Here is a 21551-nt window from a genome sequence, read left to right as displayed (position 1 = left end):
TGGGATGGAAAATATTGTTCATTACCAAAATTTGTAGACAAAATATATGGTAAGCTTGCCTTGATCATACATGCACCATTTCAAATAGAAAAAGAAAACGTTAAGTCAAGTAATGTCCCTGAGCAACTGCAGTCCACAAATTTGGAATCTGGACAATGTGGAATGATGGTCCGCCTCATACATGTACTTATTGGCCAGTACGACCATCCGTCATACCAGTGGACCTATAGGAGCAGGTCAGGGACATGCCAGCCTTTAAAGCTTCCCAAAGTGTTCCTGGTTTTGGTACGTTAACACACATTGTTTCCCGCTTTAATTTGCGTTAACGGCTTGTCCATACAGGGCGGTATTTAGGTGTGTTTGACCGCCCCTGAAGCACCCAACAACCCAAAATACTACCGCTACAATAATGCCCTTGATAGGCACCATACCCACAGCAGAGGAAGGTCAAATAAAAAAAAAAACACAAAGTGTGGCGTTTAACATCTCATTTCCTGTTGTTGTTGGAAAGATTTCATCTAATTTCCTTTCATTTCCTGTTGTTGTTGGAAAGATTTCATCTCATTTCCTCTCATTGCCTGTTGTTGTTGGAAAGATTTCATCTCATTTCCTCTCATTGCCTGTTGTTATTGGAAAGATTTTCACTATTTCCTTTTCCTTTCTGTTTGTTGTTGGAAAGGTTTTTCTCAATTCCTCTCATTTCCTGTTGTTGGAAAATTTTTCACTATTTGCTTTTATTTCTTTTTGTTGTTGGAAAGGTTTTTTCTCAATTCCTGCTGTTGTTGGAAAGATTTCATCTCATTTCCTCTCATTTCGTGTTGTTGTTGGAAATATTTCATCTAATTTTCTCTAATTTCCTATTGTTGTTGGAAATATTTCATCTAATTTTCTCTCATTTCCTCTTGTTGTTAGAAAGATTTTCACTGTTTCCTTTTATTTCTTTTTGTTGTTGGAAAGGTTTTTCCTCAATTCCTGTTGTTGTTGGAAATATTTCATCTCATTTCCTCTCAGTTCCTGTTATTGTTGGAAAGATTTTAACTTTTTCCTCTTATTTCTTGTTGTTGTTGGAAGGTTTCTTCTCAATTCCTGTTGTTTTTGGAAAGATTTAAACTCATGTCCTCTCTTTTCCTGTTGTTGTTGGAAATATTTTAACTTTTTTCTGTTATTTCTTGTTGTTGTTGTTGAAAAGGTTTCTTCTCAATTCCTTTTGTTGTTGGAAAGATTTTGTCTAATTTCCTCTCACTTCCTGTTGTTGGAAAGATTTTCGTTATTTCCTTTTATTTCTTTTTGTTGTTGGAAAGGTTTCTTCTAAATTCCTGTTGTTGTTTGAAATATTTCACCTCATGTCCTCTCATTTCCTGTTGTTGAAAATATTTAATCTCATTTTTTGTTGTTGTTGTTGTTTGAAAGATTTTCACTGTTTCCTTTTATTTCTTTTTGTTGTTGGAAAAGTTTTTTCTCAATTCCTGTTGTTGTTGGAAATATTTCACCTCATGTCCTCTCATTTCCTGTTGTTGGAAATATTTCATCCAATTTCCTCTCATTTCTTGTTGTTGTTAGATTTTCACTGTTTCCTTTTATTTCTTTTTGTTGTTGGAAAGGTTTCTTCTCAATTCCTTTTGTTGGAAAGATTTAATCTCATTTCTTCTCATTTCCTGTTGTTGTTGGAAATATTTTAACTTTTTCCTTTTATTTCTTGTTGTTGGAAAGGTTTCTTCTCAATTCCTGTTGTTGGAAAGATTTTATCAAATTTTTTTCTCATCTTCCAACAACAACTATTTTCTTTTATTTCTTGTTGTTGTTGGAAAGGTTTCTTCTTATTTCCAGTTTTTATTGGAAAGATTTCCTCTTCTTTCCATTTGTTGTTGCAAAGATTTCCTCTCCTTTCTTTTTTTTTCCTGTTGTTGTTAGAAAGATTTCCTCTCATTCCTTGTTTTTTGAAAGATTTCCTCTCATTTCTTGTTGTTGATCCTGGAAAGATTTCCTCTCATTTCTTGTTGATCCTGGAAAGATTTCCTCTCATTTCTTGTTGTTGTTGAAAAGATTTTCTCTCATATACTGTTGTTTTTGGGAAAAATTTCCTCTCATTTCCTGTTGTTACCATTGTTGTTGGTAATAATTTCTCTAATTTCTTATTGTTGAAAAGATTTCCTATCATTTCTATTGTTGCTGGAAACATCTCTCATTTCCTGTTGTTGTAAAGGTTTTAATTTAATTTCCTTTCTTCATGTTGTTGTTGGAAAGTTTTCCACTTATTTCCTTTTTTTGTTTGAAACATCTCCTCTTTTTTGTTGTTGGAGAAGGTTTCCTTACATTTCCTGTTGTTGTCATTGTTGTTGGAAAGAATTCCTCTAATTTATTATTGTTGTTTGGAACATTTTCCTCTCATCTCCTGTTGTTGTTTTTTGAAACATTTTCACTCATTTCCTGTTGCTGTTGTTGGTAAGATTTCCTCTCATTTCCTGTAGTTGTTGGTAAGATTTCCTCTCATTTCCTGTTGTTGTTGTTGGTAAGATTTCCTCTCATTTCCTGTTTTTGTTGGAAATATTTCCTCTCATTTTCTGTTGTTGGTAAGATTTCCTCTCATTTCCTGTTTTTGTTGGAAACATTTCCTCATTTCTTGTTGTTGATCCTTGAAAGATTTCCTCTCATTTCTTGTTGAACCTAGAAAGATTTCCTCTCATTTCTTGTTGTTGATCCTGGAAAGATTTCCTCTCGTTTCTTGTTGATCCTGGAAAGATTTCCTCTCATTTTCTGTTTTTGTTGAAAGATTTCCTCTCATTTCCTGTTGTTGGAAAGATTTTCTCTCATATCCTGTTGTTGTTGGGAAAAATCTCCTCTCGGTTCCTGTTGTTGTCACTGTTGTTAAGAATTCCTCTAATTTCTTATTGTTGAAAAGATTTCCTATCATTTCTATTGTTCCTGGAAACATTTCCTCTCATTTCCTGTTGTTGTAAAGGTTTTTTTTTTTATTTCCTTTCTTCATGTTGTTGTTGGAAAGTTTTCCACTAATTTCCTGTTTTTGTTCGAAACATCTCCTCTTTTTTGTTGTTGGAAAATATTTCCTTACATTTCCTGTTGTTGTTGTTGGTAAGAATTCCTCTAATTTCTTATTGTTGTTTGGAAACATTTTCCCTCATTTCCTGCTGCTGTTGTTGGTAAGATTTCCTCTCATTTCCTATTATTGTTGTTGTTGGTAAGATTTCCTCTCATTTCCTATTGTTGTTGTTGATAAGATTTCCTCTCATTTCCTGTTGTTGTTGTTGGAAATATTTCCTTTTATTTCCTGTTGTTGGTAAGATTTCCTGTCATTTCCTATTGTTGTTGTTGGTAAGATTTCCTGTCATTTCCTGTTGTTGTTGTTGGTAAGAATTCCTCTAATTTCTTATTGTTGTTTGGAAACATTTTCCCTCATTTCCTGCTGCTGTTGTTGGTAAGATTTCCTCTCATTTCCTATTGTTGTTGTTGGTAAGATTTCCTCTCATTTCCTATTGTTGTTGTTGATAAGATTTCCTCTCATTTCCTGTTGTTGTTGTTGGAAATATTTCCTTTTATTTCCTGTTGTTGGTAAGATTTCCTGTCATTTCCTATTGTTGTTGTTGGTAAGATTTCCTCTCATTTCCTATTGTTGTTGTTGGTAAGATTTCCTCTCATTTCCTATTGTTGTTGTTGATAAGATTTCCTCTCATTTCCTATTGTTGTTGTTAAGATTTCCTCTCATTTCCTGTTGTTGTTGTTGGAAATATTTCCTTTTATTTCCTGTTGTTGGTAAGATTTCCTGTCATTTCCTATTGTTGATGTTGGTAAGATTTCCTCTCATTTCCTATTGTTATTGTTGGTAAGATTTCCTGTCATTTCCTATTGTTGTTGTTGATAAGATTTCCTCTCATTTCCTGTTGTTGTTGGAAATATTTCCTCTCATTTCCTGTTGTTGGTAAGATTTTATCTCATTTCCTGTTGCTGTTGGTAAGATTTCCTCTCATTTCCTGTTTTTTGTTGGAAATATTTCCTCTCATTTCCATATAAAAAATTGTTAACGTTAAATAAAATGATTAATTATTGGTAAATAAAATACATTATTGATCATTGCTAAATTAAATAAATTTTTTCCCCCAGGCCTCCAGTCACTGGAGAGTTGGGAATATTTTTTCGGATGGTGGTTTGTTTTCCTGTAACAATGATCCGGGTTGTTTCATGTTTCAGCGGCGGGTAACGAGCGTGGAAGGGCGCGGTGGTCGGTGAGACTTTGGCTTGAACCCATGTAAGAGTTAATGGAGTGTGCAGTTATTGAGCCATTTAAGCTACAAGAGTTTTCTGTTACCTGGTGTGTGAACTCCTCCTGCGCTGCAGCTTCATCAGCCTAATGCTGTGTCAAGATGTGAAGCCGCATGACGCCCGCTCTGGTTACCCCACACACCGCCAGATGTGGCTTTAACCACTTCACTGGCTGGGGGAGGGGCACGCCGACGACTCTACTGCAGGCAGGGGGCGCTGCTGGGCTGGACAGGACTGCCAAAGGAGGGGAAGGGCAAAAATAAATATGTTATTCATCAATAAATAGTCCACTAAAAATGTCCAATAACACGAAGAGAAAATAAATCCGTCTACCCGTCTTCTGCCAATCCACCTACCAATCCACCTGCCAATCCACCTACCAATCCACCTGCCAATCCACCTGCCAATCCACCTACCAATCCACCTGCCAATCCACCTACCAATCCACCTGCCAATCCACCTACCAATCCACCTGCCAATCCATCTGCCAATCCACCTGCCAATCCACCTACCAATCCACCTGCCAATCCACCTACCAATCCACCTGCCAATCCACCTGCCAATCCACCTACCAATCCATCTGCCAATCCACCTACCAATCCATCTGCCAATCCATCTGCCAATCCACCTACCATTCTACCCATCAGTCATCTGCCAATCCACCTACCATTCTACCCATCATCCATCTACCAATCCATCTACCATTCTACCCATCATCCACCTACCAATCCACCTACAATTCTACCCATCATCCACCTACCAATCCATCTACCATTCTATCCATCATCCATCTATCAATCCATCTGCCAATCCATCTACCATTCTACCCATCATCCATCTGCCAATCCATCTGCCAATCCACCTACCATTCTACCCATCATCCACCTACCTATCCACCTACAATTCTACCCATCATCCACCTACCAATCCATCTACCATTCTACCCATCATCCACCTACCAATCCACCTACCTTTCTACCCATCATCCACCTACCAATCCACCTACCATTCTACCCATCATCCACCTACCAATCCACCTACCATTCTACCCATCATCCATCTGCCAATCCATCTGCCAATTCACCTACCAATCCACCTACCATTCTACCCATCATCCACCTACAATTCTACCCATCATCTACCAATACATCTGTCAATCCACCTACCATTCTACCCATCAGCCATCTACCAATCCAACTGCCAATGCACCTACCAATCCACCTACCATTCTACCCATCAGCCATCTGCCAATCCACCTACCAATCCACCTGCCAATCCACCTGCCAATCCACCTACCAATCCATCTGCCAATCCTCCTACCAATCCATCTGCCAATCCACCTACCAATCCATCTGCCAATCCATCTGCCAATCCACCTACCATTCTACCCATCAGTCATCTGCCAATCCACCTACCATTCTACCCATCATCCATCTACCAATCCATCTACCATTCTACCCATCATCCATCTGCCAATCCATCTGCCAATTCACCTACCAATCCACCTACCATTCTACCCATCATCCACCTACAATTCTACCCATCATCTACCAATACATCCGCCAATCCACCTACCATTCTACCCATCAGCCATCTACCAATCCAACTGCCAATGCACCTACCAATCCACCTACCATTCTACCCATCATCCATCTACCAATCCACCTACCATTCTACCCATCATCCATCTACCAATCCACCTACCATTCTACCCATCATCCATCTACCAATCCAACTGCCAATCCACCTACCTTTCTACCCATCAGCCATCTACATATCCATCTATCCATCCATCCATCTATCCTGTCTGTTCGTGTCTCTCTCTCTCTGATTGTTCCTCCATCTCAGCCTACATCCAGAACTCTGTCAGCCATCCTTCATTGAAATCAATACTCACCCACCCACCCAAACATCCGTTCAGCAAGGATGCCGCCTGCGCTGCCTGACATTTCCATTCTCAATAGATAAAAACAAAACAACACCTGTCTAGAAAACCTGCCGATAAACTAGTTACAAAGTTGCAACATAAAAAAGAAGAAATAAAACTTTCCGTCTGACATTTCCAAACAAAACTATATCAGCGCGCAGTGATGTCAGATCTCGTTTCGCTCGGCGCGCCGTCCCACCGCGTCAGGCAAAGACAAAAGAGCGGGCGCCGCCGAGGTTTATCCGGATAAAAATAATCGGCGACACCCCCGGAGCCGTCGGAGGACGGCGGAGTCATTGTGAACAAGAACATTTCCCATCTGCAGACAAAGGTCTGGGCCGCGGCGTTCCTCCGGTAGAACAATTCGCCGCCCTCGGTCTGCGCGCAGCCTGGCCGCCTCCTGCGGGGAAGGAGTTTGTGGCGGAGTTGAAATATTCATTTTCCTCCTTAACAAGCTGGAAATAAATGGAATGGTTGGAGGAGATTCAGATCTTGGCGAGGAAACCAATTACGCTGATAAAGGTGTTTACATTTGTTATATTGGCGCGGCTCGGCGAAGGTAATTATCGGATTTCTGGAGAGGACGAGAGCGTTATCTGTCACTTGGAGGGGAACGCCGGAGCAACAGGGATGCCGAGAGTTCTGGGAGCGATCCGACATGACGCTAATTGTGTACGGTGCCGCGCTCCCATAAAGAGGACCTGTCATTGGATACATTGTAGCCTTGTTAGGGAGATCAATGATAAGTAAAGATAAAAAAAAATAGAATAGAAAAAATCAAAAAATAAAATAATGGAATAGAATAGAAAATTAAAGAATAGAATAGAAAAAATAAAGGAAAAGAAAAGGGGGAAAAAAAGAAAAGAATAGAATAGAAAAAAAAGAATATAACAGTCTTCCAAAATTTGAATTTCGAATAGAATAAATTTGAATTTCAGAAGACGGTTATATTTTTTTTCTCTATTTTATTAAATTATATTTTTTTTACTATTCTATTCTATTTTTTTCTATCCTCATTTTTATTCTCTGTTCTGTTCTTTTCTATTCTATTCAAAATTCAAATTTCGGAAGGCTGTTATATTTTTTCTTTTTTTCTATTCTTTTCTTTTCTTTTTTTTTCCCCTTTTCTCTTCCTTTATTGTTTTATTCTGTTTTTATTCTATTCTAGTATTTTCTATTCTATTCCATTATTTTATTTTCTGTTTTATTCTATTATTTTTTAATCTATTCTATTCATACAAACATGTCCTTACTGACCTGGTGATCATATGGCTTTGTTCATATGTCCTCAATAACTTGGTGATTGCATGCCTTTATATGTCCTACCTACATGTCCTCACTGACCTGGCGATCACATAGCTTTGTTGATATGTCCTACCATAATGCCCCCAGTGACCTGGTGATCACATGGCTTTGTTCATATGTTCTCAATAACCTTGTGATCACATGACTTTGTTTATATGTCCTACCTACATGTCCTCAGTGACCTGGTGATCACATGGCTTTGTTCATATGTTCTCAATAACCTTGTGATCACATGACTTTGTTTATATGTCCTACCTACATGTCCTCACTGACCTGGCGATCACATAGCTTTGTTGATATGTCCTACCATAATGCCCCCAGTGACCTGGTGATCACATGGCTTTGTTCATATGTTCTCAATAACCTGGTGATCACATGACTTTGTTTATATGTCCTACCTACATGTCCTCAGTGACCTGGTGATCACATGGCTTTGTTGATACTGTATGTCCTATCAACATGTACTCACTGACCTGGTGATCACATGACTTTATTGGTATGTCCTACCTACATGTCCTCACCGACTTTGTAATTGCTTGACTTTGTTTACCAACAACAACATCCTAACAACATGTCCTCACTGACCTGGTGATCACATGGCTTTGTTGATATGTCCTACCCAACATGGCCCCACTGACCTGGTGATCACATGACTTTGTTAATATATCCTACTAACATCTTCTCAATGACCCGGTGATCACATTGATTGGTTTACTAACAATGTGCTGCTAACATAACCTCAGCTTTCTTCGACGTGATGTCAGCAACCCCACTAGACTCAGAGCCTTCATTCAAGTGATGGCCTCTAGTATTACCCTTCACTTCTCACCCGCCAGCTATATAAAAAGGGAGGTGAGGGGCAGAGGAGTTGGGCCAGAACAGACAGTAATTAAACACTCTCAGAAGAAGAGAGGGGAAGGGCAGAGGAGCTGGGCCAGTACAGACAGTAACTAGACACTCCCAAAAGAGGAGAGAGAAAGGACAGAGGAGCTGACCAATCCAATCAACATGTCCTCACTGACCTGCTGGTCACATGGCTTTGTTGATAAACAATGTCCTACCAACATATCCTTGATGACACAGTAATCACATGACTTTGTTTACCAGAAATGTTCTACCAGCATATCCTCACTGACCCAGTGATCACATGGATTTTTTTACCGACAAACTTTTACAAACATGTCCTTACTGACCTAGTAATTGCATGGCTTTGCTTACCAACAACATCCTACCAACATGTCCTTACTGACATGGTGATCCCATGGCTTTGTTTACCAACAACATCCTACCAACGTATCTTCACTGACCTGGTAATCACATGGTTTCATTTACCGACAACATCCTACAAACATGTCCTTGCTGACTTGGTGATTGCATGGCTTTGTTTACCAACAACAGCCTACCAACATGTCTTCATACTACCAACATACTACCAATACGTCCTCACTGACCTGGTGATACCATGGCTTTGTTTACCACCAACATCTTACCAACATGTCCTTACTGAACTGGTGATCCCATGGCTTTGTTTACCAACAACATCCTACCAACATATCCTCGCTGACCTGGTGATCCCATGGCTTTGTTTACCGACAACATCCTACCAACACGTCCTCACTAACCTGGTGATCCCATGGCTTTGTTTACCAACAACGTCCTACCAACATATCCTTGCTGACCTGGTGATCATATGGCTTTGTTTACCAACAACATCCTACCAACGTATCTTCACTGACCTGGTAATCACATGGTTTTATTTACCGACAACATCCTACCAACATGTCCTTGCTGACTTGGTGATTGCATGGCTTTGTTTACCAACAACAGCCTACCAACATGTCTTCATACTACCAACATACTACCAACACGTCCTCACTGACCTGGTGATACCATGGCTTTGTTTACCAACAACATCCTACCAACATGTTCTTACTGACCTGGTGATCCCATGGCTTTGTTTACCAACAACATCCTGCCAACATATCCTTGCTGACCTGGTGATCCCATGGCTTTGTTTACCAACAACGTCCTACCAACATATCCTTGCTTACCTGGTGATCCCATGGCTTTGTTTACCAACAACGTCCTACCAACATATCCTTGCTGACCCCGTGATCCCATGGCTTTGTTTACCAACAACATCCTACCAACATATCCTCACTGATCTGGTGAGCACGTGACTCTGTTCATAAACAAAGCCATGTGATCACAATCACGCCTCCTAGCTCATCATTGCATGCCAAATTTAACGTCCATTTTAAATCTCATGACAGTCGATAATTTGAACTATTAATTTTGTGTAATTGTTGAACCCGTGTTGGTAATTGCCGTCATTTTTCCCCCCGTCTTATACAATATTTTTTTATTCCGCAGGGTGAATAATCTGTGTCAGGAGTGGAGCGTCGGCTACCTCCGCCTATGACCTCCCTGGACCGTCTCCATTAAAGGTAAGGTCTTTGGTTTTGCTTGACTTTCATGCACAGCGAGTGAGTCGTACCGCGAGACGTCTGTAATGTCAGCATTGGGAATCAAGTGATAAATGTATGAAGGATTCTCCCCACAATGTGGAGCCCCTCTGTTGGCTGCAAAGACCTCTGCATGGGGTATGGTGGGGGAGTGTTGGCGTTTCCAGGGTTGCTGGAACTGCGATCCTTGTGATTGGAAGATCAAATGTTTTGTGGAAAGGTTAGAACCCTGATCAGACTGATTGATTGATTGTCTTTGCTGTGTGTCCTCATTGGGGAGATTTCCTTCATTTCCTGTCTCGAGGACCGCTGTAACATTTTGAATTTCCTATCGCTGTCTGGTATATTGAGCAATCAATCTTCGGTACGAAACACGTAGGGGCACTTTTGGAGTATGGTAAACTGTTATCAAAAGCTTGCACCCCCGAAGGCCCAAAAACAGTTTTAGACCATTGATCCAGTTTGGGTTTCGGGGCGTGTAGGTTACTCACAAGGGATGAAGCCGCTCTTAAAACCTCTGCAGTCCTCAACTCCAGCTCCTCCGGGGTGGGCAAAGCTCTGGAGCCGCACAACACTTGGAAAAAAAAAAGGTCAGATCAACTTTATCTCTCAGCGCCTGCATGATCAATCGTCTGGAGGAAAAGAGATTTAATCTCCAAACACGGAAAGGGTTCTTCACAGTAAGAGCTGTGAAAATGTGGGATAGACTCCCTCAAGAGTTGGCTGTGGCCAGCTCAGTGGATTGCTGTAGGAAAGTCCTGGATTCTTTCTTGGATACACAGAATATAACTGGATATAACATTTATAGGGAAAGTTGATCCAGGGAATATCCGATTACCTCTCGGGGGATCACACGTGTTAACCGCTGTTTTAAACTGGCTGCTGGGGGAGGTAAAAACAGGCAAGTGAGCCACAGCCGCAGCAGATGAAAAGCCCCTCCTTTTGTATGGTAGCTTTTTTGGGCAGCTGGTCCTGCCAGAATACCCGTTACTTTTTCACTCCCTGTAACGAGCCAAGCTGGCCAGCAGGAGCAGGCACACGGGTTCCAGCTACGCTCAGTTGTGAATGGGGCCTAAGGGCTGTTTTAAACTGGCGGCTGAGGGAGGTAAAAACAGGCAACTGAGCCACAGCCGCAGCAGATATAAAGCCCCTCCTTTTGTATGGTAGCTTTTTTGGGCAGCTGGGAGGGGTGGCAGATCCTGCCAGAATACCCATTACTTTCCCACTTCCTGTAACGGGCCAAGCTGGCCAGCAGAAGCAGGCACAGGGGTTCCCGCTACGCTCAGTTGTGAATGGGGCCTAAGGGCTGTTTTAAACTGGCGGCTGGGGGAGGTAAAATCAGGCAACTGAGCCACAGTCGCAGCAGATGGAAAGCCCCTCCTTTTGTATGGTAGCTTTTTTGGGCAGCTGGGAGGGTCACAGATCCTGCCAGAATATCCATTACTTTCCCACTTCCTGTAACGGGCCAAGCTGGCCAGCAGAAGCAGGCACACGGGTTCCCGCTATGCTCAGTTGTGAATGGGGCCTAAGGGCTGTTTTAAACTGGCGGCTGGGGGAGGTAAAAAAAAGGCAACTGAGTCACAGCCTCAGCAGATGGAAAGCCCCTCCTTTTGTATGGTAGCTTTTTTGGACAGCTGGTCCTGCCAGAATACCCGTTACTTTTCCACTCCCTGTAACGGGCCAAGCTGGCCAGCAGAAGCAGGAACGTGCGTTCCCGCTATGCTCAGTTGTGAATGGGGCCAAGCTGGCCAGCAGAAGTGACAGGCTAGGTATCAACCTACAGCAGTGCTTGCCACCCTTCTTTAAAATGAAATGTCCATGTAAGATTACCCCGTCCGTAGGGTGACAACGCTGATGGGAGATTTCACTGCAGAACGGACAGCGTTGTCACCCTGTTACAGGAAGTAGAAAAAGCACAGCTCTTCTGGCAGGATCAATAGCTTAAAACCTATGTCTTTTTTTATTTCCTTCATTTCGTGGTGGAGCCATTCATTTTGAAAGCGCTGAGGCGGCACTCACACCTGCGCTTTTCCCAGATGCGTGACAAAACGCAGAAAAACGTGCGTTTTGCTGCGCGTCTCTTTAATTTCCGTAACGTTTATAAACTCGTGGTTTTTTTCGGAAGCAAAATAAACGTCTGACTTTTACGAGCTGGGAGGATGAACGAAACGCACGTATATTAAATGTATAATTCACAGCCTTCCCCAAGTAATAGCGTTTTAAAACTCATCCCCAACTTTTTCCTCCAGCGCCGCCGCCACCGCCGCCGCGGGCGTTTACTGTTCCCCGGGCGTCCGTTCCGCTTGCCTCGTCCTATTTTCTGCTGATCGATGCCTCCTCGCGTGTCATTTTTCCGTTGAAATTCACGCGGCTTTTTAATACGTCCATTGAATCCCAGCGTGACGGCGCGCCGTCGCCGCGGAGGCGAATTATCAGGCCGTCGGAGACGCGCGGCGATGCCTCTTTTGGATGGTAAACACACAAAGCCGTTTTTCATCTAGACTTTGGCTGAACACTTTCCTGCGCGGGTGATGGTTTCGTAACGTCAATAAAGCCGTTTAGCGAGGAGAGTGAAACGCCGCGCGTTCGCCTAATGTCTTTTAATTACGCGATTGGGTCAGATCTTCCCCAGTACAGCGCCGATGGATTCCTGTCATCGGGTTCCGACGCATTATACTGATTAGGCTGGAGATCATTACGGGTTAGGAGCAGCTTAACACCGGCCAAATGTTACTTTTTTTTCATCTCCTGGCCGGAGTCTCCGTTTCATGATCTCCTTATGGCGGATTTTTATTTTTTTATCAATGGAGCTAATTAAGGAGATCTGTTTGGAAGTGAGAAGGGGGCTGGGATGCCGTCATATGGAAGCTGACTACCGTGGCATGCTGGTGGCCATTCAGCTTCACTACCGATGTCATTGCAGTTCCATGGTCCGCATTTCATCTACCCACATTTTAAATGCGAGCCACCAAACCACACCCACTTTGGGGGTTGGTCCTGCCCAGACCTCCACCTCCACATAGGCAGGGACCGCCCACTACAACCATTTCAAACCCATCTTTTAAATATACAGGGACCACCCATCACAACTACTTTAATGCCCCATAATTGGGATCAGTGGAAGGAATAGTGCCCCCTCATTGGTGTCAGTGGGGGAGGAATAGTGCCCCATCATTGGTGTCAGTGGGAGGAATAGTGTCCCATCATTGGTGTCAGTGGGAGGAATAGTGACCCATCATTGGTATTAGTGGGAGGAATAATGCCCCATCATTGGTGTCAGTGGGAGGAATAGTGCCCCATCATTGGTGTCAGTGGAAGGAATAGTGCCCCATCATTGGTATCAGTGGGAGGAATAGTGCCCCATCATTGGTATCAGTGGGAGGAATAGTGTCCCATCATTGGTGTCAGTGGGAGGAATAGTGTCCCATCATTGGTGTCAGTGGGAGGAATAGTGACCCATCATTGGTATTAGTGGGAGGAATAATGCCCCATCATTGGTGTCAGTGGGAGGAATAGTGCCCCATCATTGGTGTCAGTGGAAGGAATAGTGCCCCATCATTGGTATCAGTGGGAGGAATAGTGCCCCATCATTGGTATCAGTGGGAGGAATAGTGCTCCATCATTGGTATTAGTGGGAGGAATAATGCCCCATCATTGGTGTCAGTGGGAGGAATAGTGCCCCATCATTGGTATCAGTGGGAGGAATAGTGCTCCATCATTGGTATCAGTGGGAGGAATAGTGCCCCATCATTGGTGTCAGTGGGAGGAATAGTGCCCCATCATTGGTGTCAGTGGGAGGAATAGTGCCCCATCATTGGTATCAGTGGGAGGAATAGTGCCCCATCATTAGTATCGGTGGGAGGAATAGTGTCTCATCATTGGTGTCAGTGGGAGGAATAGTGCCCCATCATTGGTATCAGTGGGAGGAATAGTGCCCCATCATTAGTATCAGTGGGAGGAATAATACCCCGTCATTGGTGTCAGTGGGAGGAATAATACCCCATCATTGGTGTCAGTGGAAGGAATAGTGTCTCATCATTGGTGTCAGTGGGAGGAATAATACCCCATCATTGGTGTCAGTGGAAGGAATAGTGCCCCATCATTGGTATCGGTGGGAGGAATAATGCCCCATCATTGGTATCAGTGGGAGGAATAGTGCCCCATCATTGGTATCAGTGGGAGGAATAGTGCCCCATCATTGGTGTCAGTGGGAGGAATAGTGCCCCATCATTGGTATCAGTGGGAGGAATAGTGTTCCATCATTGGTGTCAGTGGGAGGAATAGTGCCCCATCATTGGTGTCAGTGGGAGGAATAGTGCCCCATCATTGGTATCAGTGGGAGGAATAGTGCCCCATCATTGGTGTCAGTGGGAGGAAAAGTGCCCCATCATTAGTATCAGTGGGAGGAATAGTGCCCCATCATTGGTGTCAGTGGGAGGAATAGTGCCCCATCATTGGTATCAGTGGGAGGAATAGTGCCCCATCATTGGTATCAGTAGGAGGAATAGTGCCCCATCATTGGTGTCAGTGGGAGGAATAGTGCCCCATCATTGGTGTCATTGGGAGGAATAGTGCCCCATCATTGGTATCAGTGGGAGGAATAGTGCCCCATCATTGGTGTCATTGGGAGGAATAGTGCCCCATCATTGGTGTCAGTGGGAGGAATAGTGCCCCATCATTGGTGTCATTGGGAGGAATAGTGCCCCATCATTGGTATCAGTGGGAGGAATAGTGCCCCATCATTGGTGTCAGTGGGAGGAATAGTGTCCCATCATTGGTATCAGTGGGAGGAATAGTGTCCCATCATTGGTATCAGTGGGAGGAATTGTGCCCCATCATTGGTATCAGTGGGAGGAATAGTGTCCCATCATTGGTGTCAGTGGGAGGAATAGTGCCCCATCATTGGTATCAGTGGGAGGAATAGTGCCCCATCATTGGTGTCAGTGGGAGGAATAGTGCCCCATCATTGGTGTCAGTGGGAGGAATAGTGTCCCATCATTGGTATCAGTGGGAGGAATAGTGTCCCATCATTGGTATCAGTGGGAGGAATTGTGTCCCATCATTGGTGTCAGTGGGAGGAATAGTGCCCCAGCAGGAATGCAGCCAGAGAGAAGGAGAAATGATTGCTTTTACAGCCCTTTATGGGTATAAAAGCAATTAGTGTGAAAAAAAAAAATCTTCATCACCCCCCACAAGTAGTACAGTGTTACTATGGTGACACTGTACTGCTAGGGTGAGAGTATGTGAAAAAAAAATAATAATAATATAAAAAAAATTAAATAAAAATGTAAAAAAAATTTTTTGAAAAATTTTAATTTTTGGTTATAAACTAATTTGCGTTATTTTTTATTTTATTTTTTTACTAAAAGATTGAATAAATGTTGGCCAAGATTTATGAAAGATTATTTATTTGCAAAATATTTTACAAGAAAAACACTTTTTTTTTTAATTTTTGATTTTTTAATTTGTTAATTTTTTTTTATTTCTATATCAAATAAAAATCCCAGCGGTGAATAAATACCACCAAAATAAAGTTTTATCTGTCTCAAAAAAATGCTAAAAAATTCCTATGGGTACAGTGTTGCATGACCGCGCAATTGTCATTCAAAGTGTGATAGCGCTGAGAGCTGAAAATTGGCCTGGGGACTGGAAGGGGGTGAAAGTGTCCGGACTGGAAGGGGGGGAAACTGTCCGGACTGGAAGGGGGGTGAAAGTGTCCGGACTGGAAGGGGGGTGAAAGTGTCCGGACTGGAAGGGGGGTGAAAGTGTCCGGACTGGAAGGGGGTGAAAGTGTCCGGACTGAAAGGGGGGAAAGTGTCCGGACTGGAAGGGAGTGAAAGTGTCCGGACTGGAAGGGGGTGAAAGTGTCCGGACTGGAAGGGGGTGAAAGTGTCCGGACTGGAAGGGGGTGAAAGTGTCCGGACTGGAAGGGGGTGAAAGTGTCCGGACTGGAAGGGGGGGAAAGTGTCCGGACTGGAAGGGGGGGAAAGTGTCCGGACTGGAAGGGGGTGAAAGTGTCCGGACTGGAAGGGGGTGAAAGTGTCCGGACTGGAAGGGGGGGAAAGTGTCCGGACTGGAAGGGGGGGAAAGTGTCCGGACTGGAAGGGGGGGAAAGTGTCCGGACTGGAAGGGGGTGAAAGTGTCCGGACTGGAAGGGGGTGAAAGTGTCCGGACTGGAAGGGGGTGAAAGTGTCCGGACTGGAAGGGGGGAAAGTGTCCGGACTGGAAGGGGGTGAAAGTGTCCGGACTGGAAGGAGGTGAAAGTGTCCGGACTGGAAGGGGGTGAAAGTGTCCGGACTGGAAGGGGGTGAAAGTGTCCGGACTGGAAGGGGGTGAAAGTGTCCGGACTGGAAGGGGGGGAAAGTGTCCGGACTGGAAGGGGGTGAAAGTGTCCGGACTGGAAGGGGGTGAAAGTGTCCGGACTGGAAGGGGGGGAAAGTGTCCGGACTGGAAGGGGGTGAAAGTGTCCGGACTGGAAGGGGGGGAAAGTGTCCGGACTGGAAGGGGGTGAAAGTGTCCGGACTGGAAGGGGGTGAAAGTGTCCGGACTGGAAGGGGGGAAGTGTCCGGACTGGAAGGGGGGAAGTGTCCGGACTGGAAGGGGGGGAAAGTGTCCGGACTGGAAGTGGTTAAAGGGGGCTCCCAGGTTCCAATAAGCACCCCGCCCACAGAACCCCACAACCACTGGCTAGGCTTGTGGGGAAGAGGCCCTTGTCCCCATAAAACGGGTGTTTTTGCATTGAAGTCAATGGGATGCGATTTTTGCATCGAAGTCAATGGGATGTGATTTTACATTGAAGCCAATGGGATGCAATTTTTCCATTTAAGCCAATAGGATGTGATTTTGCATTGAAGCCAATGGGATGCTATTGGGTGTTGAATTCAACGGGATGCAATTTTTGCATTGAAGCCAACGGGATTCTATTTTGCATTGAAGTCAATGGGATGCAGTTTTGCCTTGAACTCAACGGGATGTGATTTTTGTATTGAGGTCAACGGGATGCGATTTTTGTATTGAGGTCAACGGGATGCGATTTTTGCTTTGAACCCAATGGGATGCAATTTTGCATTGAAGTCAACGGGATGGGATTTTTGCATCGAAGTCCATGGGATTCGATTTTGCATTGAAGTCAGTTATCATTATCGGCACCTTTTTTTCTTTTCTAACGGTAAAACCCTCTTTTTGGCCGATCGTTTTCGGTTTCCAATATATCGGCCCATCACCACCGCAGAGTAACGGATGATGATTTTTGCACTTGAAAAAAATTTTTACGCAACAAAATGAATATTCTTGTACCGCAGGAAAAATGGATACTTGCGAACGGGCCCCTGGGGTCCAACGGTTTCTGCGCAAAATGAAGCGTCTCCTCTCACTAATCAGCTGATACTGTGAATATATATTTTTTTTAATTTAAGAAATTCTCACTCATTTACTCATTAGTTTTTGTCCTTTTCCCTACCCCCACCCCCCACCCCCAACCACCACCACCCACGTCCCCGCTTACAGGAAGGTGTGTGGGGTCCAGGAATGACTCCGCCATTCTATACAAACGCCTCATCAGCTGGTTGCCAGCCGGAGTTTGTTTTAGTCATTTTCATCAAAGCGACATTTTCCTGGAAGTCCCCCGGAGTGCAGAGAGGAGCGGGAAGTGCAGGAAACATGGAAGATCCCCGTCTGATGTTTAGATGGAACTTACCGGAGATGTGTTGGGGGATTACCACTTTCATTGACAAACGTTAGTCGCCCATTGAGGAGTCTGAATGCCGTGATGACAAATGTTTTTAGAATTTTTTTTTTTTATGCTCTCATCAACATTTTCGCTTCATTGTGTATTATAAAGAAAAACACTTGACCCTATTGAATACGATGGGTTCCCGGATTCGTGTTTGGGGGGGGGGGGTTCCTTCAGTGTGAAAAATCATTTTATCAGAACCCGGGAGCTGTGAATCACATTGATATAAAATTTAAAAAAAAAACAAAAAAAAAACCTTTTACATTTTTTTTTATGCTCTCATCATCAACATTTTCGCTTGATTGTTTATTATATTATTGATATAAAATTAAAAAAAAAAAAACTTTTAATTTATTTTTAAGCTCTCATCAGCGTTCAGCGTGAAAAATCATTTTATCAGAACCCGGGAGCTGTTGATATAAAATTTAAAAAAAACAAAAAAACTATTAATTTTTTTTTTTTATGCTCTCATCAATTTTTTCGCTTCATTGTTTATTATAAAGAAAACACTTGACCCTATTGAATGCAATGGGTTCCCGGATTCGTGTTTGGGGGGGGGGGTTCCTTCAGTTTGAAAAATCATTTTATCAGAACCCGGGAGCTGTGAATCACATTGATATAAAATTTAAAAAAAAAACAAAAAAAAAACCTTTTACATTTTTTTTTATGCTCTCATCATCAACATTTTCGCTTCATTGTTTATTATATTATTGATATAAAATAAAAAAAAAAACCTTTTAATTTATTTTTAAGCTCTCATCAGCGTTCAGCGTGAAAAATCATTTTATTAGAACCCGGGAGCTGTTGATATAAAATTTAAAAAAAACAAAAAAACTATTCATTTTTTTTTTTTTTATGCTCTCATCAATTTTTTCGCTTCATTGTGTATTATAAAGAAAACACTTGACCCTATTGAATGCAATGGGTTCCCTGATTTGTGTAAGGGGGGGGGGGGGTTCCTTCAGCATGAAGAATCATTTTATCAAAACCCGGGGGCTGTTGATATAAAATGTAAAAAAAAAAAAAAAAAAACTTTAAATTTTTTTTTTATGCTCTCGTGAATTTTTTTGCTTCATTGTTTATTAAAAGAAAACACTTGATCCTATTGAATACAATGGGTTCCCGGATTTGTGTAGGGGGGAGGGGGTGGGTTCCTTCAGTGTGAAAAATCATTTTATCAGAACCCGGGAGCTGTGAATCACATTGATATAAAATTAAAAAAAAAAACAAAAAAAAAACCTTTTACATTTTTTTTTATGCTCTCATCATCAACATTTTCACTTCATTGTTTATTATATTATTGATATAAAATTTAAAAAACAAAAAACCTTTTAATTTATTTTTAAGCTCTCATCAGCGTTCAGCGTGAAAAATCATTTTATTAGAACCCGGGAGCTGTTGATATAAAATTTAAAAAAAACAAAAAAACTATTCATTTTTTTTTTTTTTATGCTCTCATCAATTTTTTCGCTTCATTGTGTATTATAAAGAAAACACTTGACCCTATTGAATACGATGGGTTCCCGGATTCGTGTTTGGGGGGGGGGGGTTCCTTCAGTGTGAAAAATCATTTTATCAGAACCCGGGAGCTGTGAATCACATTGATATAAAATTTTAAAAAAAAACAAAAAAAAAAACCTTTTACATTTTTTTTTATGCTCTCATCATCAACATTTTCGCTTGATTGTTTATTATATTATTGATATAAAATTAAAAAAAAAAAAACTTTTAATTTATTTTTAAGCTCTCATCAGCGTTCAGCGTGAAAAATCATTTTATTAGAACCCGGGAGCTGTTGATATAAAATTTAAAAAAAACAAAAAAACTATTCATTTTTTTTTTTTTATGCTCTCATCAATTTTTTCGCTTCATTGTGTATTATAAAGAAAACACTTGACCCTATTGAATGCAATGGGTTCCCGGATTTGTGTAAGGGGGGGGGGTTCCTTCAGCGTGAAGAATCATTTTATCAAAACCCGGGGGCTGTTGATATAAAATGTAAAAAAAAAACATTATATGTTTTTTTTTATGCTCTCATGATTTTTTTCGCTTTATTGTTTATTAAAAGAAAACACTTGACCCTGTTGAATACGATGGGTTCCCAGATTTGTGTAAGGGGGGGGGGAGGGTTCCTTGAGTGTGAAAAATCATTTTATCAGAACCCAGGAGCTGTGAATCACATTGATATAAAATTTAAAAAAAAAAACAAAAAAACAAAAAAAAAACTTTTACATTTTTTTTTATGCTCTCATCATCAACATTTTCGCTTCATTGTTTATTATATTATTGATATAAAATTAAAAAAAAAAAAACTTTTAATTTATTTTTAAGCTCTCATCAGCGTTCAGCGTGAAAAATCATTTTATTAGAACCCGGGAGCTATTGATATAAAAAAAAAAAAAAAAAAAAAAACTTTAAACTTTTTTTTTTTTATGCTCTCATCAACATTTTCGCTTCATTGTTTATTATAAAGAAAACACTTGACCCTATTGAATGCAATTGGTTCCCGGATTTGTGTAAGGGGGGGGGGGGTTCCTTCAGCGTGAAGAATCATTTTATCAAAACCCGGGGGCTGTTGATATAAAATGTAAAAAAAAAAAAACAAAAACTTAAAATTTTTTTTTTATGCTCTCATGATTTTTTTTGCTTCATTGTTTATTAAAAGAAAACACTTGATCCTATTGAATACAATGGGTTCCCAGATTTGTGTAGGGGGGAGGGGGTGGGTTCCTTCAGTGTGAAAAATCATTTTATCAGAACCTGGGAGCAGTGAATCACGTTGATATAAAATTAAAAAAAAAACCAAAAAAAAAACCTTTTACATTTTTTTTTATGCTCTCATCATCAACATTTTCGCTTGATTGTTTATTATATTATTGATATAAAATTAAAAAAAAAAAAACCTTTTAATTTATTTTTAAGCTCTCATCAGCGTTCAGCGTGAAAAATCATTTTATTAGAACCCGGGAGCTGTTGATATAAAATTTAAAAAAAAACTTTTAATTTTTTTTTTATGCCCTCGTGAATTTTTTGCTTCATTGTTTATTATAAAGAAAACACTTGACTCTATTGAATACAATGGGCTCCCGGATTTGTGTAAGGGGGGGGGGTCCTTCAGCGTGAAGAATCATTTTATCAGAACCCGGGAGCTGTGAATCATGTTGATATAAAAAAAAAAAAAACCTTTTAATTTTTTTTATGCTCTCATCAGCGTTCAGCGTGAAAAATCATTTTATCAGAACCCGGGAGCTGTGAATCACATTGATATAAAATTTAAAAAAAAAACCTTTTACATTTTTTTTTATGCTCTCATCATCAACATTTTCGCTTGATTGTTTATTATATTATTGATATAAAATTTAAAAAACAAAAAACCTTTTAATTTATTTTTAAGCTCTCATCAGCGTTCAGCGTGAAAAATCATTTTATTAGAACCCGGGAGCTGTTGATATAAAATTTAAAAAAAACAAAAAAACTATTAATTTTTTTTTTTTATGCTCTCATCAATTTTTTCCCTTCATTGTGTATTATAAAGAAAACACTTGACCCTATTGAATGCAATGGGTTCCCGGATTTGTGTAAGGGGGGGGGGGGGTTCCTTCAGCGTGAAGAATCATTTTATCAAAACCCGGGGGCTGTTGATATAAAATGTAAAAAAAAAACATTATATGTTTTTTTTTATGCTCTCATGATTTTTTTCGCTTTATTGTTTATTAAAAGAAAACACTTGACCCTATTGAATACAATGGGTTCCCAGATTTGTGTAAGGGGGGGGGAGGGTTCCTTGAGTGTGAAAAATCATTTTATCAGAACCCGGGAGCTGTGAATCACATTGATATAAAATTAA

General features: G+C 41.2%; 1 protein-coding gene across 3 annotated transcripts in view; it reads left to right on the top strand.

The window, feature by feature from the left end:
- The first annotated feature begins 9875 nt into the window (after window positions 1-9875).
- Window positions 9876-21551, top strand: part of CNTFR (ciliary neurotrophic factor receptor) — a 572233-nt gene continuing 560557 nt past the window's right edge. For all 3 annotated transcript variants that reach the window (XM_089663460.1, XM_089663459.1, XM_089663456.1), the window contains exon 1: window positions 9876-9954. The gene's annotated coding sequence lies outside the window, so the exon portion shown is untranslated. The remainder of the gene's footprint in view (window positions 9955-21551) is intronic.

The sequence above is a fragment of the Staurois parvus genome, unplaced genomic scaffold (assembly GCF_062004578.1).
Source record: "Staurois parvus isolate SC_StPar_1 unplaced genomic scaffold, SC_StPar_1.0 ptg001691l, whole genome shotgun sequence".
Lineage (NCBI taxonomy): Eukaryota > Metazoa > Chordata > Amphibia > Anura > Ranidae > Staurois > Staurois parvus.
Note: the sequence above shows the minus strand (reverse complement) of the source record. Positions and strands in the feature narration are given on the sequence as shown.